This window comes from Stenella coeruleoalba (assembly GCF_951394435.1).
Source record: "Stenella coeruleoalba genome assembly, chromosome: 2".
NCBI lineage: Eukaryota > Metazoa > Chordata > Mammalia > Artiodactyla > Delphinidae > Stenella > Stenella coeruleoalba.
In genome coordinates, this window is record NC_137147.1 from 48,616,792 (window position 1) to 48,633,534 (window position 16,743).

General features: G+C 41.2%; 1 protein-coding gene across 14 annotated transcripts in view; it reads right to left on the reverse strand.

The window, feature by feature from the left end:
- Nucleotides 1-13,909, reverse strand: part of FRMD6 (FERM domain containing 6) — a 446,878-nt gene extending 432,969 nt beyond the window's left edge. For 8 of the 14 annotated variants that reach the window (XM_079913661.1, XM_079913660.1, XM_079913656.1 and 5 more), the window contains exon 1: nt 13,635-13,909. The gene's annotated coding sequence lies outside the window, so the exon portion shown is untranslated. Of the gene's footprint in view, nt 1-11,406; nt 11,462-13,434 lie in introns of all 14 variants that reach the window. The other 6 variants (XM_079913657.1, XM_079913668.1, XM_079913663.1 and 3 more) reach the window with 2 other exon arrangements.
- Nucleotides 13,910-16,743: the final 2,834 nt, after the last annotated feature.

Genomic DNA, 16,743 nt, shown 5'->3' on the forward strand with positions numbered 1-16,743 from the left:
ATCTACTTTGTATCATTTTGAAGTTTCACTAAAATGAGTAGAATTTATCATTTGAAGCTATCAGTTAGCACAGCCTAACTGAGTGAAATGATGCAGGAACATACCCTTAGATACATACATTCATCTGTCAAACCCAACTGATTTAATAACAATATTTGATGATAAAAGGGAGGAACAAAAGCATCACACTTAATTTCAGGACTCACCTATAAATTTAAACTCAATTCTGTGTTTGTGAAGTCACCCCTATGCTTCAGCATAAATAAGGTCCCAAATGTAGCAGTCAAATGATCTTCCACAATAAAACATTTTTGTTAATCTTTAATTTTCTCAAAACAGTGCTAAAGTGATGGCAAGGAGATTTTGTTTTAAGTGTAAATCCACAATACAAAAAAGAATAGGAGAGTACTTCTGTCTTAGGCAATTTAGTGAAGTAGAAAACTCGAGAAAAACTCCTAAGACAGACACCTAAAAGGTCTAGATAAATGTTTTTTAAGTCTCTTTAAATATATGGCTGGGCATTTAAGGAGAAACTCTCCACAGGCCAAACATGAAGCAAAAACTTGAATCCAGTGAGACAGCTAAGTGCAAGACCCAACAGCTACCACTGAAGCTTCTGCCCACCATTGGTAGATTTGATTTCCAGCTTTTTGGTCTTTATAAAAACAGGGGCACCGGAGAAGAAGCCTAGGATGACAGGTCAGATGAGGTGAAATGTGCCAGTAATTCTTTCAGACATAAGATAAACACAGACATCGTAAGAAAATGTGCCTATTTTACCTTAGCTCTGGGAGAAAGGAAAAGTCTTCTCCGGGAGTCTCTATCCACAAGGTGGCCCTGCATACAAAGACAAAATCTGTACTACCCTCACGTGTGAAAAACTCCACGGTGAGAATTTACTTTAAGACACCACAAGTGACTCGCAGAAATAAATGAAAACCCTAGAGGAAAATACCTTAAAGCCAGGCCTCCAAGGATTTACAGATAAAGTAAATATGACCTTAAGATCAAAAATTCTTAGGCACAGAAGGAAACAAATTAGCATACATGACTGACACTCAACAGAATACAAACAACTACATCACACTCACAATGACTGAAAATAACTATATTGAATATATTTAAAAGATAGTATTTAAAATAACAAGCAGATTTCATAAGCAGAGTGCCTAGGAATTTAAAATATATAATAATTGAATTTAGAAACTCAATGAAGAGATGAAATAGAAGATTAGACATGAATAAGGGAAGAATTACTATTGGAGATTGTTCTGAAAAAATTATTCAGAATGGAAGAAAGAATAATAAAGAGATAAAAAATTTAAAAGGGAATTTGATAGATATTGAGAACAGAGGGATGTTTAACATAGCTCTAATAAGACTGTCAGAAGGAGCTAATAGATAATATAGGGATGAGTCAATATTTAAAGACATAACAGCTGAAAAATTTCCAAAAATGATAAAATGCACAAATCCTCAGATTCAAGAATTCAGATAAATCCTAAAAATCTTAAATAAAGAGATACACACCTAGACACAACAGAACAACAAAAGGCAGATCATATATGCAGTCAGAGGAAAAAAGACATCACCTTTAAAAAATTATTCTAATAACTGGCTTCTAAAATTCAGAAGACCTACTCCAGCAAGAAGTAAAATGGGCCCCAAATCATGGTACATGACACAAAACCCAATGGTGAGCAAAATAAATGGAAACTATATGGGAAAATAGAAATTAACATTGTATAAGACAGCAACAAAATAGTACTATCTAAATTGTGGGGTTAAATATGGAGAACTAAAATTTTAAATTATAGCATATATATTGAGGGATGGGCAAAAATAGTGATTACATTTTGAATTTGTTAAGTTAAACATGCTTGTTAGAACCACAAAAAAATTAAAAGAGTATCATTTTCAATGAAGGAGAAAGATGGAATTTCTTTAAAAAATTGTTAAATCTCTGTCAATCCAAAAGAAAGGAGACAATATGTATATAAAAATCAAGGCACAAAATAAGATGGTAGAAAGAACTCCAAATATATCAGTAACCACAATAAATATTAAGGGACTATATTCTTCAATAAAAGAAAAGATCCATATATCACCACCTGTTTTGTAAATATTATGTTATTGGAACGTAGTTCCATTTGTTGATTTACAGAGTGTCCAAAGCTGTCTTTGTGCTACAACAGCAAAGTTGAGCTCTTCAACAAAGTCTCACTCTAGGTATTCCTAGTTACTATATATCTCTTTGCCTATTTGTATGGGAGTAATCTGTACAAGCTTTTAATGTTCTGACTTAATTTCATGGGCATCACTGGGGGCCAAAGGCTTACTACAATCTTCTTCTTGACCTAGTGGCAAAACCTACTGCCCTGGTAAGGGCAAGAGCTACAGCATCTAACTTAGTGAAGGCTTCTGCAGATTTTGTTTTAGGGTCCCCTTTAAACTTGATGCATCTTATGCTGTACAATCTTTGTTGCTTGCTGAAAATACACATTCCTGAGCAAGTGGGCTTACCCCCTATGAAATCGAAATCATATTATTTTCTCTTCCACATATTTCGTTCGTTGATACAAAATTTTAAATGCTGCTACTCTTCTATTACCTGGAGAACGAGAAACCCCCGACTGTTTAACCTCTATGTGTGTACGACCTATACTCCAAATTAATTCATTAGAAAATCCAGACTTAAACTTCTCTGTTGATGGATCATATCTTAAGACCTACACAGAAAAATATTAGGAGAGATACACCATAACAGGTCTCACTTCACCTCTAGAATATGACCCCTTGGAAGAGGCAAAATTTGCCTAGATGGCAGAACTCATTACACTCACCAAGGCTTGCTGGTTACTTAAAGATAAGAGCATTGATATATAAACTGATAGCAGATATGCTTTGGGGGTAGACCATGATTTTAGAATGCTTTGGATACAATAAGAATTCTTAGTTTCAGCAGGAAATCCAATTAAGATCAGTTAGCAAAATAAAGAATTTTTTAAGTGCTCTAATACTTCCTAAGGTGCTAGTTATTAAAAAGGTCAGAACTCACCCCCAAAAGGGCTAACCCTCAACAAAATATCCTGGCTGATCAGTGTGTGAGACAGGCATCTCTTGCTAAGATCCTAGCATCCATGAAATCCCAAAAGACCAAATTTTTAAAGAGACTCAAAAAGGCTATTACAGAATGCCAGCAATTAGATCCAGAGTCAAAAAGAGGTGCTGGGAGAAATCTAGATGCAAATCATATAAAGATCACTTCTGGCATTCTCAGCATGGAATGTTGTAAAGTTTACATGAAATTACTAACCACAGTAAGGAAAAATTGGCCACTGTACTGAATCAACATTGGTTCACATATTAGCGTTCTCCAGGGAAACAATCAATAGAAGACGTATGGTTATAGGAGAGAGATCAAGAAGGCAGAGTAGGAGGACGCTGGGCTCACCTCCCCTCATGAACACCTCCAAACTACAACTACATATAGAGTGACTCTTGCTGAAATCAACCTGGGGACTAGCTACAGTTTCTACAACCAAGGCTGTAAAGAAAGATCTACATGGCATCTGGTAGGAAGGGAGAAGTGGTCAGGTTGGGACCTACACTCCTAGTAGGAGACACAGAAGAAGAGGGATCACAGGCTCAGGGATCCTCTCTGGGGGGTGAGAGATTCAAGCCACATATTAGGTACCCCAGCCGTGGAGTCCGACACCAGGAAGACAAGCCCCCTTATTTAGTTTGAAAATGACTGGGGCTTACTGGAGGGCTGTAAGAAACCAAGACTCCACTTTTGAAGAACACCTGCACAGACTTGCTTACTCATAGTCACACTGGATGCAACAGACTAAAAACTGCCTGGGGCTCTGGCCTGCTTCCCAGGACTGCCCTGGTGTATCCTCCAGCCCACACCAAGCTCCTGTTCCAGCCCTTCTTGCTCCCGTGCTGCTTCCCACTAAGGTGGAGGCTGCTAAGGAGAGTGTGTACACTTGAATGAAATGAAGCTGCCTGGGACCCTCCTGACCAGAGGCAGCCATTGCCAGCATGTGCATCAGTGCACACGCTTGGGAGGGAGTGAAACCAGCTAAGCAGTGTAGTACCAACCTCTACAGTCCCAATCCAGCCTCTAACCAAGGCACACACACTGGGGGAAAATGTGAAACCAGCAGAGAACTATACTCCCAAGCCCTCAGACACCAGTCATGCCCCTAACCAAGGCAGAAACCGATATCACACCTGGGAGAAACACAACTCCCTCAGAGTTCCGGCTCCAGACCCTCAGGCTCTGATCCACCCCCCTTCCCCCATTGGGTGGTGATGGCCATGGAGCCTAGGAGAAACCCCAGCTTGCACCTGGCTCTGGCTCTAGCCCTACCCCCTCACGAAGACTGTGGTTGCCGGCACACCCTGGGGGGAGATGCAGCCCATGTTCACTTCAGATCCAGCTCTCCCACCAAAGCTGCTGGGGACATGCCAACCACACAGGGAGGCTCCCACACAAGGACACGCTATCAAGACTGGGATATGTAAATGTTCTACCTAATTTTATAGAGACAGAGAAAGTTAGGCAAAATGAGAAGGCAGAGGAACATGTTTTAAGCAAAAGAACAAGGAAGAAAATGCTAATGAAACAGACATAATTTCCCTAATAAAGAGTTCAAAGCAATCATAATAAGAATGATAACTGACCTTGAGGAAAGAATAGATGAACACAGTGAGAATTTTAACAAAGAACTAGAAAATATAAAAAGAACCAGACAGAGCTAAAGAACACAATAACTGAAACGAAAAATACACTAGCGAGAATAAACAGATTAGGTGATACAGAATGCATAAGCGATCTGGAAGATAGAATAATGGAAATCACCTAGTCAGAACAGCAAAAAGAAAACCAAATTTTAAAAATGAGTACAGTTGGGCTTCCCTGGTGGCGCAGTGGTTGAGAGTCTGCCTGCTGATGCAGGGGACACGGGTTCGTGCCCCGGTCCAGGAAGATCCCACATGCCACGGAGCGGCTGGGCCCGTGAGCCATGGCCGCTGAGCCTACGCGTCTGGAGCCTGTGCTCCGCAACGGGAGAGGCCACAACAGTGAGAGGCCTGCGTACCGCAAAAAAAAAAAGAGTACAGTTTAAGGGACCTCTGTGACAACATCAAGCATACACATAAAGAAAGAATATGTATGTGTGTGTGTGTGTGTGTGTGTGTGTGTGTATACACACATATATATATATGAAGAGATTTATTACAGAAATTGGCTCACATGGTTATGAAGGCCACAGAGGCCGGCAATCTGCTATCTGCAGGCTGGCCAAACAGGAAAGCCAGTGATAAAATTCAGTCCGAGTCCAAAGCCCCAAAAACCAGAAGCTCTGGTGTCCAAGGGTAAGAGGAGAGTGAATCTACCCTTTCTCAGCCTTTCTGTTCTATGTGGGCCCTCAACTTATCTGATGTTGTCCATCCACATTGGTGAGGGTGGATCTTCTTCATTCAGTCTACTGATTCAAATGCTAATCTCTTCCAGAAATATCCTCACAGATGCACCCAAAAATAATGTTTACCAGGATCTGGGCAGCCCTTAGCTCAGTCAGGTTGACACAAAATTACTCATCACAGCAGGGAAAGTTTGCTAAATTTGCTGGTGCATGTTTCATTTCACCAGCATTACCCTGGAAAAGCTGTAAAGTTGAACATGGACAGAAGCTCCCCATTCAGGTCCTCTTTGAACATGTCCGAATGGATTTCATACAAGTACACACTGCTATGGGTTTTAAATATGCCCTGGTCATTATCTGCTTATTCTCAGGATAGACTCGTCTTTCCTTGCCAGAAAGCTCTGGCTCTACAGTAGGAGAGAAACTACCATATTTCATGCCCCAACCTGGGGAATTCAAATCTAGCTCTCTAGTGTCAGGGGCAGCAATTTTTCTGGAACTGTTATTAAAGAGCTTTAATAAGTGGTAGGTAAAGCCCTACCACTTAATCAGAAAGTTTGTACAGGCAAACCTTGGAGATACATCAGGTTCAGTTCCAGACCACTGCAATAATGAATATTGCAATAAAGCGAGTCACACAAAATTTTCAGTTTCCCAGTGCATACAAAAGTTATATTTACATTATATTTTAGTCTAGTAAATATGCAACAGTATTATATCTAAAGAAAAACCGTGGACATTCCTTAATTTAAAAATATTGGGGACTTCCCTAGTGGTGCAGTGGTTAAGAGTCCGCCTGCCAATGCAGGGGACACGGTTCGAGCCCTGGTCTGGGAAGATCCCACGTGCTGCAGAGCAACTAAGCCCATGCGCCACAACTACCGAGCCTTCGCTCTAGAGCCCACGCTCCACAACAAGAGAAGCCACCACAATGACAAGCCTGCGCACCGCAATGAAGAGTAGCCCCTGCTGTCTGCAACTAAGGAAAGCCCGCGCGCAGCAACAAAGACCCAACGCAGCCAATAAATAAATAAATATATTTATTTTAAAAAATATGTTTTATTGCTAAAAAATGATAACCATCATCTGAGCCTTCAGTGAGTCATAATCTTTCTGCTGGTGAAGGGTCTGGCCTCCATGTAGACGGCTGCTGACTGATCAGGGTGGTGGTTACTGAAGACTGGGGTGGCTGTGCTTTTTCTTAAAATAAGACAGAGATGAAGTTTGCCACATCGACTGACTCTTCCTTTCACCAACGAGTTCTCTATAGCATGTAAAGCTGTTGATATAAGCATTTTACCCACAGTAGAACTTTTTTCAAAATTGGAGTTAATCCTCTCAAACCCTGCCACTGCTTTATCAATTAAGTTCATATACTCTTCTAAATCCTTTGTTGTCATTTCAACAATCTTCACAGCATCTTCAAGAGAAGTAACTCCCTCTCAGGGAACCACTTTCTTTGCTCATCCATAAGCAACTCCTTATCCATTCAAGTTTTATCATGAGATTGCAGCAATTCAGTCACACCTTCAGGCTCCACTTCTAATTCTAGTCCTCTTGCAATTTCCACCACATCTGCAGTCACTTCCTCCACTGAAGTCTTGAACCCCTCAAATTCATCCATGAGGGTTGATATTTTGACCTCTTCCTGTGAATCACATATGCACTTAATGGCATCTAGAATGATGAATCCTTTCCAGAAGATTTTCAATTTACTTTGTCCAGATCCATGAGAGAAATTACTATCCATGGTAGCTTTAGCCTTAAGAAATGTATTTCTTAAATAGTGAGCCTTGAAAGTCGAAATGACTCTTTTATCCATGGGCTACAGAATGGATGTTACCAGGCATGAAAACAACATAAATCTCATTGTATAATTCCATCAGAGCTCCTGGGTGACCAGATGCATTGTCAATAAGCAGTGATATTTTGAAAGGAATTTTTTTCCTAATAGTCATTCTCAACAGTAGGCTTAAAATATTCAGTAAGCCACGTTGTAAACAGATGTGCTGTCATCCAGGCTTTGTTGTTGCACTTACAGAGCACAAGCAGAGTCAACTTAGCATAATTCTTAAGGGGCCTCAGGTTTTTGGAATGGCAAATGAGCACTGGCTTCAACTTAAAGTCCCCAGGTGCATTAGCCCCTAACAAGAATCAGCCTGTCCTTTGAAGCTTTGAAACCAGGCATGACTTTTCCTCTCTAGCTATGAAAATCCTAGATGGCATCTTCTAATATAAGCCTGTTTAGTTTACATTGAAAATCTGTTGTTTAGTGTAGCCATCTGTATTAATGGTCTTAGCTAGATCTTCTGGATAAACTTGCTGCAGCTTCTACATTAGCACTTGCTGCTTCTCCTTGAACTTTTATGTTATGGAGACGGCTTCTTTCCTTAAACCTTATGGACCAACCTCTGTTAGCTTCAAACTTTCTTCTGCAGCTTCCTCACCTCTCTCAGCCTTCACAGAATGGAAGAGAGTTAGGGCCTTGCTCTGGATTAGGCTTTGGCTTAAGGGAATGTTGTGGCTGTTTTGATTTTCAATCCAGACCACTCAAACTTTCTCCATATCAGCAAATAAGGCTGTTTTGCTTTCTTAACATTCATGTAGCACTTTTAATTTCCTTTAAGAACTTTTCCTTTTCCTTCACAACTTGGCTAACTGACACAAGAGGCTTAGCTTTCAGCCTGTCTTGGCCTTCGACATGTCTTCCTCACTAAGCTTACTCATTTCTAGCTTTTGATTTGAAGTGAGAGACATGCAACTCTTTCTCTCACTGAAACACTTAGAAGCCATTGCAGGGTTATTAATTGGCCTAATTTCAATATTGCTGTTTCTAAGGAGATAGGGAGGCCCAAGGAGAAGGAGATGGGGGTGAACAGCTGGTCAATGGAGCAGTCAGAACACACACAATTTATCAATTAAGGTTGCAATCTTATCGGGGCACAGTTTGTGGCACCCCAAAACGATTACAATAGTAATATCAAAGATCACTGATCACCATAACAAATATAATAATGAAAAACTTTGAAACATTGCAAGAATTACCAAAATGTGACTCAGACACAAAGTGAGCAAATGTTGTTGGAAAAATGGTGCCGATTTACCTGCTCGACACAGGGCTGCCACAAATCTTCAATTTGTAAAAAATATGGTATTTGCAAAGAGCAATAAAACAAAGCACCATAAAATGGGGTATGCCTGTATCCATATTGCCTCCAATTTCTAGGAAAAGTAGAAAGAGCAAATGGAATTCTGAAACTCAGTTTAGCAAAGCTCTCAGTCTCTCAAAGTTCTATGGTCTAAGATCTTCTCATTGGCTTTAATGACTCCTCTGGGCTTCATCAGCTCTTGGCTTATGATTAAGTAACACGCCTGTCCAGACATCTAGGAATATTTCATCGGATCCTAGACTCCACACACTACTAGCAAGTAGACATGACTAAATATTGCAAGGAGCTCATGCAATACACCCAGCCTTGTCATCAACAGGTATGAGCAGCCTTTCCTCAAAATCCTGCTAAACCTCGCACAACCTAAAACCAAAGATTTAGTCTTCAGGGACAGACAATTTACTCATGAACTGGTTAAAGCATGCAATCGAACTAACTGCTGGAATTGTACACATTTTCCTTTGGGAGGAGCACCCGGCTTTCCTTGGTTCTACTTCCTTATAATGATATCAGATGATTTTCTGGGTAACTGACAACTGTTTTATTAGGTGACTTTTTGGATGGCAAACACAAGTATAGCCAGAAATCTAAAATCCCCTGTCATCATAGATCTAGATGATGATCATCTAGGTGAAAAACAAATACTCTTCTTTCCACCAAAACTAATACTTGGGACCTTCTGTGGGAGCTAGCTTTCACAGATACAGAGCTTGGGAGAGAACTAGGGAATAGATGGTGCATATTTGGAAGCTGTCTCACTTTATCCAGTTTTAGAGGTAAAACACACTATTTCTTTCACTTTAGATCTGCCTAATTAATGGTCTTGACACTTCATCACCTGGAGCCAGACTACTCTTAAGTGGCCCCCAAATCATAAAAAACTATTTGACAACCCATAGGGGTATTTTGACCAAAAATAGATGACTGAGTGGCACCAATGACCAGATTTGTAACACAAAATTGAATATGTAACACAATTACATCTTTTTTGTTTGTTTGTTTGACTGCCCCTCGCGGCATGCAGGATCTTAGTTCCCTGACCAGGGATCGAACCTGTGCCCCCGGCAGTGGAAGCACGGACTCTTCACCACTGGACTGCCAGGGAAGTCCCCTATATCTTAAACACAAAAGCCCACCATCTACTACCTGCAAAATGGACAGGGGGTAGTTACCTTGATAGAGGGATACCTGCCCTCAGGATAGTCTGACACGCTATGATTCAGAGAAACGCAGACAAAGGGGAGCTAGACAAAGCCACCAAGGCTATAAAGTTTCACCAAGGAACTCCTCATCCGAGAGGTTCAGGAAATTAAATGGAATAAGAGCCCATTAGATATAATATTGGTGTCTTGAGGGGGATCACGTGCTGTTCTAGGCAGGTAGGGGGAAATGGTGAGCTTATATCCTTCCAAACTTCTATGACATCTTTATTACTACTAAAGAGATCTGGTAAACTAACAAAGGAATTACAAAATTGGATAATTTGGCTAATAATCCCATATTTGGTACTGCAGGCTCATTACACTGGAAATAAAATCTATTCATCCAGTTTAATTTGGGCACTCTTGGCTCAGGCATTAGAACTCTATAAACTTTGGTCATAACCCTTCCCTTGCTATTTGTTATACAGGGGCTCAGATGGGTGACTACAAGTTTTATAGCCACCATGCAACTGTCATCCCACCACATGATTAAAAAAATGATCCAGTAAAAGAACAGAAAAATCTAACACTTATGGATGCTGAAACAACCATCTAGGAAACCGGATACATGATAATGATGCTACAAAGAGCAGTGAAGCTCTGCAGTCAAGATCGTGAGATCACATCCCCAGTTGTGAATCCTTCAGCTCAGGCCAAAGAATGGCAATAAGGGGGCCATACTGATAACTGAACCCATCTGCACCCACACAGCTTACTATTAACAACTTTATTATTCGACTGTCTTCATTCACATGGCATTTATATTCTAGGAAACTTGCCCAGGAAGCTGAAGTTGCAAATAGCTTCATTGTTCAAGAACTTCTTCAATGTCATTTATCTGAACGCTAGACTATTCAATTGACCCTCAGCCAAGTTTATACTCCCTTCTCAGAATAATAGATGGCATTGAATGACTGTTTACTTTTCAAAATTTGCTTTAAAACCCTAGTCCTTAATATGTCCCATCATAAACAAGCCCTCAAATCAAACAATCATCTTAAACCAGATCCCAAAAGAACTCAATAACCTGCCTCTATCCAAGACACCACTAAGACTGTCAATGTAGTGACTGTCCTTACCATATATAGTAAGCAATAAACTCAGCTTTAGTTTATCAATAGGAAGCTAGCAATAGAAGCTAGCATTCTATTGTTTATCAATAGGAAGCTATCAATAGAAGCTAGCATTCGACAAGAGCAGAAAGCTTAAATTATAAGGTACCATACAAAAAGTTCCATACAAGATTAGGGTAGTACGGTATAGGAAAAGTTACTACACTAATATTCCCCCAAAAGTGTATTTTAAGGAATACTAATGCCTTGGGGTGCTTAGAGTGTGTTAGTTTTAAAAGGGCTTCTATATTCAGATAAATCTGGGAAATATCAGGTTGAACAAAGCTCTTGTTGGTACAGGGACTGATGTATTGTGAGCATCCAGAAGGAACAACATACACAGGCTTTCCCAAACTCATTTCACCATGAAGATCTTCTTCATGAAACATTTTGTGAGACTAATGTTCTACAGAAGATAATCTGAGAAGCATTTAACTCTATACTAAAGTCAGCAATCCTAGGTTCGAGTCTTAATTGCAGCACTTACTAGTTGTGTAATCTCAAGCAGGTCTCTTGGCCTCTCAGAGTTTCAATTTTCTTATCTGTAAAAATAATAATAATAATAATAATACCTACCCCAAAATCAAGGTTTCTATGAGAGCCAAATGAAATAAAGCTTGTGAAAGCTCTTGGTAAACTCTAAAGCAATACACACAAGTAAAGTGTTTTTAACAATACCTCACATTAGAGATAAAGTAAATCAATGGGGATCATGAGATAGAGTATAGAAAATATTGTAATAAAATTTGTATTGCACAAAGTCTGATAACTGGCACCATTGGAGCTTTCTTTGGTGGTCTGCCTCAAGGTCAGTGGTAAACACTGCAGAATGAATACATTCAGCAAACAGTAAGCTGTCACAGTGCCAAGACATGAATGTGATCCACATGAACTTAACTTGGGCACTTCTCTTCTTACTATAAGTTTTATAATGATGCTTCACGTTAAAAAAAAAAAAAAAGGGTTACAGAACCTCAGTGTACCTAACTGGTCTTTCTATTCCTTAGTACCAAGCATCAGATTCAATCTCACCTCCCTATATGAAGAGGCAGAAATGTTATTAATGCAACTAAATTTGAAAGATAATCATTCATCTTGCTGATTCTGTCTTTCCAACACAGACACAGAGAGAAATGAGACTACAGGCCTAAATGGTACAGTAATAGTCACCTGATAGATCTATAAGCCAACAGCCCTTTTTGATAAAAGACTTGGGTTCCATTTAACAACACGAACAGCGCATTTAAGTTTGCAGTGGTATAACATGGCATGGTTTCCACTAACCCCACTCAGAGAAAACTTCGTGAAGTAGAAAGAAATGAGTTAATGTAAGGACACCTGAATCCTCACTTTCTACTGCCTTTTATGAGCTGTCTAGTGAAGAAACTTCAGTTTACTCATCTCAGACTAGATGAGTTGTTCTCAGAGTTCAAAATTTTGTGTCCCAATAAAATTCTCCAAATTTAGGATACTCACAAGAGATTGTCAACTCTAAACTTCGGGCTTTTTTTAATTTAGCATTTTTAATTTTAAAAACATTAAGAAGTAGAAGAATATATCAGAATAAAAGATGGTCCTTTAATTTAATGAAAAAACATACTCACCACATTGTCCTGTCCTTGTGTACTATAATTTCTCTATAAGCTCATATGCAAAGGGGAGAATAAGTAACATCGTTCTGTACAATTTGTGTATCCTTGGATTAAAGCTTGCGGCCATTGCACAATCTGAACTCATAAATAAACACCGAACATAACAAAAGAATTTTTACATGCTGTATCTAATTGCAAGTTATCGAGTCGTTTGGCTTCTCCAGCAATGATGTGTCAAAGCATCCATTGACAAGGAGCTCAAAAACCATATCAAGGGCTTCCCTGGTGGCGCAGTGGTTGACAGTCCGCCTGCCGATGCAGGGGACGCGGGTTCGTGCCCCGGTCCGGGAGGATCCTACATGCCGCGGAGCGGCTAGGCCCGTGAGCCATGGCCGCTGAGCCTGCGCGTCCGGAGCCTGTGCTCCGCAATGGGAGAGGCCACAACAGTGAGAGGCCCGCGTACCGCAAAAAAAAAAAAAAAGAAAAAAAATCATATCAAAAAAAGTAATCAGGGCTTCCGGGAAGATGGCGGAAGAGTGAGACGCGGAGATCATCTTCCTCCCCACAGATACACCAGGAAAACGTCTACACGTGGAACAACTCCTACAGAACACCTACTGAACGCTGGCAGAAGACTTCAAACCTCCCAAAAGGCAAGAAACCCCCCCCCCCCCCCACGTACCTGGGTAGGGCAAAAAAAAAAGAAAAAACAGAGACAAAAGAATAGGGACGGGACCCGCACCAGTGGGCGGGAGCTGTGAAGGAAGTAAGATTTCCACACACTAGAAGCCCCTTCGCAGGCGGAGACTGCGGGTGGCGGAGGGGGAAAGCTTCGGAGCCGCGGGGGAGAGCACAGCAACAGGGGTGCGGAGGGCAAAGCGAAGAGATTCCCGCACAGAAGATCAAGGCCGACCGGCACTCACCAGCCCGAGAGGCTTGTCTGCTCGCCCGCCAGGGCGGGCGGGGCTGGGAGTTGAGGCTCGGGCTTCGGTCGGAGCGCCGGGAGAGGACTGGGGTTGTCGGCCTGAACACAGCCTGCAGAGGGTTAGTGCGCCACGGCTAGCGAGGAGGGAGTCCGGGGAAAAGTCTGGACCTGCCGAAGAGGCAAGAGACGTTTTCTTACCTCTTTGTTGCCTGGTGCGCGAGGAGAGGGGATTAAGAGCGCTGCTTAAAGGCGCTCCAGAGATGGGCGCGAGCCGCGGCTAAAAGCGCGGACCCCAGAGACGGGCATGAGACGCTAATGCTGCTGCTGCCGCCACCAAGAAGCCTGTGTGCGAGCACAGGTCACTCTCCACACCTCCCTCCCGGGAGCCTGTGCAGCCCGCCACTGCCAGGGTCCCGGGATCCAGGGACAACTTCCCCGGGAGAACGCACGGCGCGCCTCAGGCTGGTGCAACGTCATGCTGGCCTCGGCCGCCGCAGGCCCGCCCCGCACTCCAAGCCCCTCCCCCCCGCCCCCGCCTGAGTGAGCCAGAGCTCGCGAATCAGCGGCTCCTTTAACCCCATCCTGTCTGAGCGAGGCCAAATCCAAACCTGAGGCCCTGGGAGCTGTGAGAACAAAGAAGAGAAAAGGAAATCTCTCCCAGCAGCCTCAGAAGCAGCGGATTAAAGCTCCACAATCAACTTGATGTACCCTGCATCTGTGGAATACATGAATAGATAACGAATCATCCCAAATTAAGGAGGTGGACTTTGGGAGCAAGATTTATTTTTTCCCCTTTTCCTCTTTTTGTGAGTGTGTCTGTGTATGCTTCTGTGTGAGATTTTGTCTCTATAGCTTTGCTTCCACCATTTGTCCTAGGGTTCTATACGGCCGTTTTTTTTGTTTGTTTCTTTTTTCTCTCTTAAAAATTATTTTTTTATTTTAATAACTTTATTATATTTTATCTTACTTTCTTTTATTTTACTTTATCTTCTTTCTTTTCTTCCTTCCTTCCCTCCTTCCTTCCTTGCTCCCTCCCGCCCTCCCTCCCTTCTTTCTTTCTACTTCTACTAATTCTTTCTTTCTACTTTTTCTCCCTTTTATTCTGAGCCCTGTGGATGAAAGGCTCTTGGTGCTCCAGCCAGGAGTCAGTGCTGTGCCTCTGAGGTGGGAGAGCCAACTTCAGGAAACTGGTCCACAAGAGACCTCCCAACTCCACATAATATCAAATGGCAAAAATCTCCCAGAGATCTCCGTCTCAACACCAGCACCCAGCTTCACTCAACGACCAGCAAGCTACAGTGCTGGACATCCTATGCCAAACAACTAGCAAGATAGGAACACAACCCCACCCATTAGCAGAGAGGCTGCCTAAAATCATAATAAGGCCACAGACACCCCAAAACACACCACCAGACGTGGCCCTGCCCACCAGAAAGACAACATCCAGCCTCATCCACCAGAACACAGGCACTAGTCCCCTCCACCAGGAAGCCTACACAACCCACTGAACCAACCATAGCCACTGGGGACAGACATCAAAAACAGCGGGAACTACGAACCTGCAGCCTGCAAACAGGAGACCTCAAACACAGTAAGATAAGCAAAATGAGAAGACAGAAAAACACACAGCAGATGAAGGAGCAAGATAAAAATGCACCAGACCTAACAAATGAAGAGGAAATAGGCAGTCTACCTGAAAAAGAATTCAGAATAATGATAGTAAAGATGATCCAAAATCTTGGAAATACAATAGACAAAATGCAAGAAACATTTAACAAGGACATAGAAGAACTAAAGATGAAACAAGCAATGATGAACAACACAATAAATGAAATGAAAAATACTCTAGATGGGATCAATAGCAGAATAACTGAGGCAGAAGAACGGATAAGTGACCTGGAAGATAAAATAGTGGAAATAACTACTGCAGAGCAGAATAAAGAATAAAGAATGAAAAGAACTGAGGACAGTCTCAGAGACCTCTGGGACAACATTAAACGCACCAACATTCGAATTATAGGGGTTCAAGAAGAAGAAGAGAAAAAGAAAGGGACTGAGAAAGTTTTTGAAGAGATTATAGTTGAAAACTTCCCTAATATGGGAAAGGAAATAGTTAATCAAGTCCAGGAAGCACAGAGAGTCCCATACAGGATAAATCCAAGGAGAAATATGCCAAGACACATATTAATCAAACTGTCAAAAATTAAATACAAAGAAAACATTAAAAGCAGCAAGGGAAAAACAACAAATAACACACAAGGGAATCCCCATAAAGTTAACAGCTGATCTTTCAGCAGAAACTCTGCAAGCCAGAAGGGAGTGGCAGCACATATTTAAAGTGATGAAGGAGAAAAACCTGCAACCAAGATTACTCTACCCAGCAAGGATCTCAATCAGATTTGATGGAGAAATTAAAGCCTTTACAGACAAGCAAAAGCTGAGAGAGTTCAGCACCACCAAATCAGCTTTACAACAACTGCTAAAGAAACTTCTCTAGGCAACAAACACAAGAGAAGGAAAAGACCTACAATAACGAACCCAAAACAATTAAGAAAATGGGAATAGGAACAGACATATCAATAACTACCTTAAATGTAAATGGACTAAATGCTCCCACCAAAAGACACAGACTGGCTGAATGGATACAAAAACAAGACCCATATATTTGCTGTCTACAAGAGACCCACTTCAGACCTAGAGACACATACAGACTGAAAGTAAGGAGATGGAAAAAGATATTTCATGCAAATGGAAACCAAAAGAAAGCTGGAGTAGCAATTCTCATATCAGACAAAATAGACTTTTAAATAGACTATTAGAAAAGACAAAGAAGGACACTACATAATGATCAAGGGATCGATCCAAGAAGATATAACAATTGTAAATATTTATGCACCCAACATAGGAGTACCTCAATACATAAGGCAAATACTAACAGCCATAAAAGGGGAAATCGACAGTAACACATTCATAGTAGGGGACTTTAACACCCCATTTTCACCAACGGACAGATCATCCAAAATGAAAATAAATAAGGAAACACAAGCTTTAAATGATACATTAAACAAGATGGACTTCATTGATATTTATTGGACATTCCATCCAAAAACAACAGAATACAAATTTTTCTCAAGTGCTCATGGAACATTCTCCAGGATAGATCATATCTTGGGTCACAAATCAAGCCTTGGTAAATTTAAGAAAATTGAAATCATATCAAGTATCTTTTCCGATCACAATGATATGAGACTAGATATCAATTACAGGAAAAGATCTGTAAAAAATACAAACACATGGAGGCTAAACA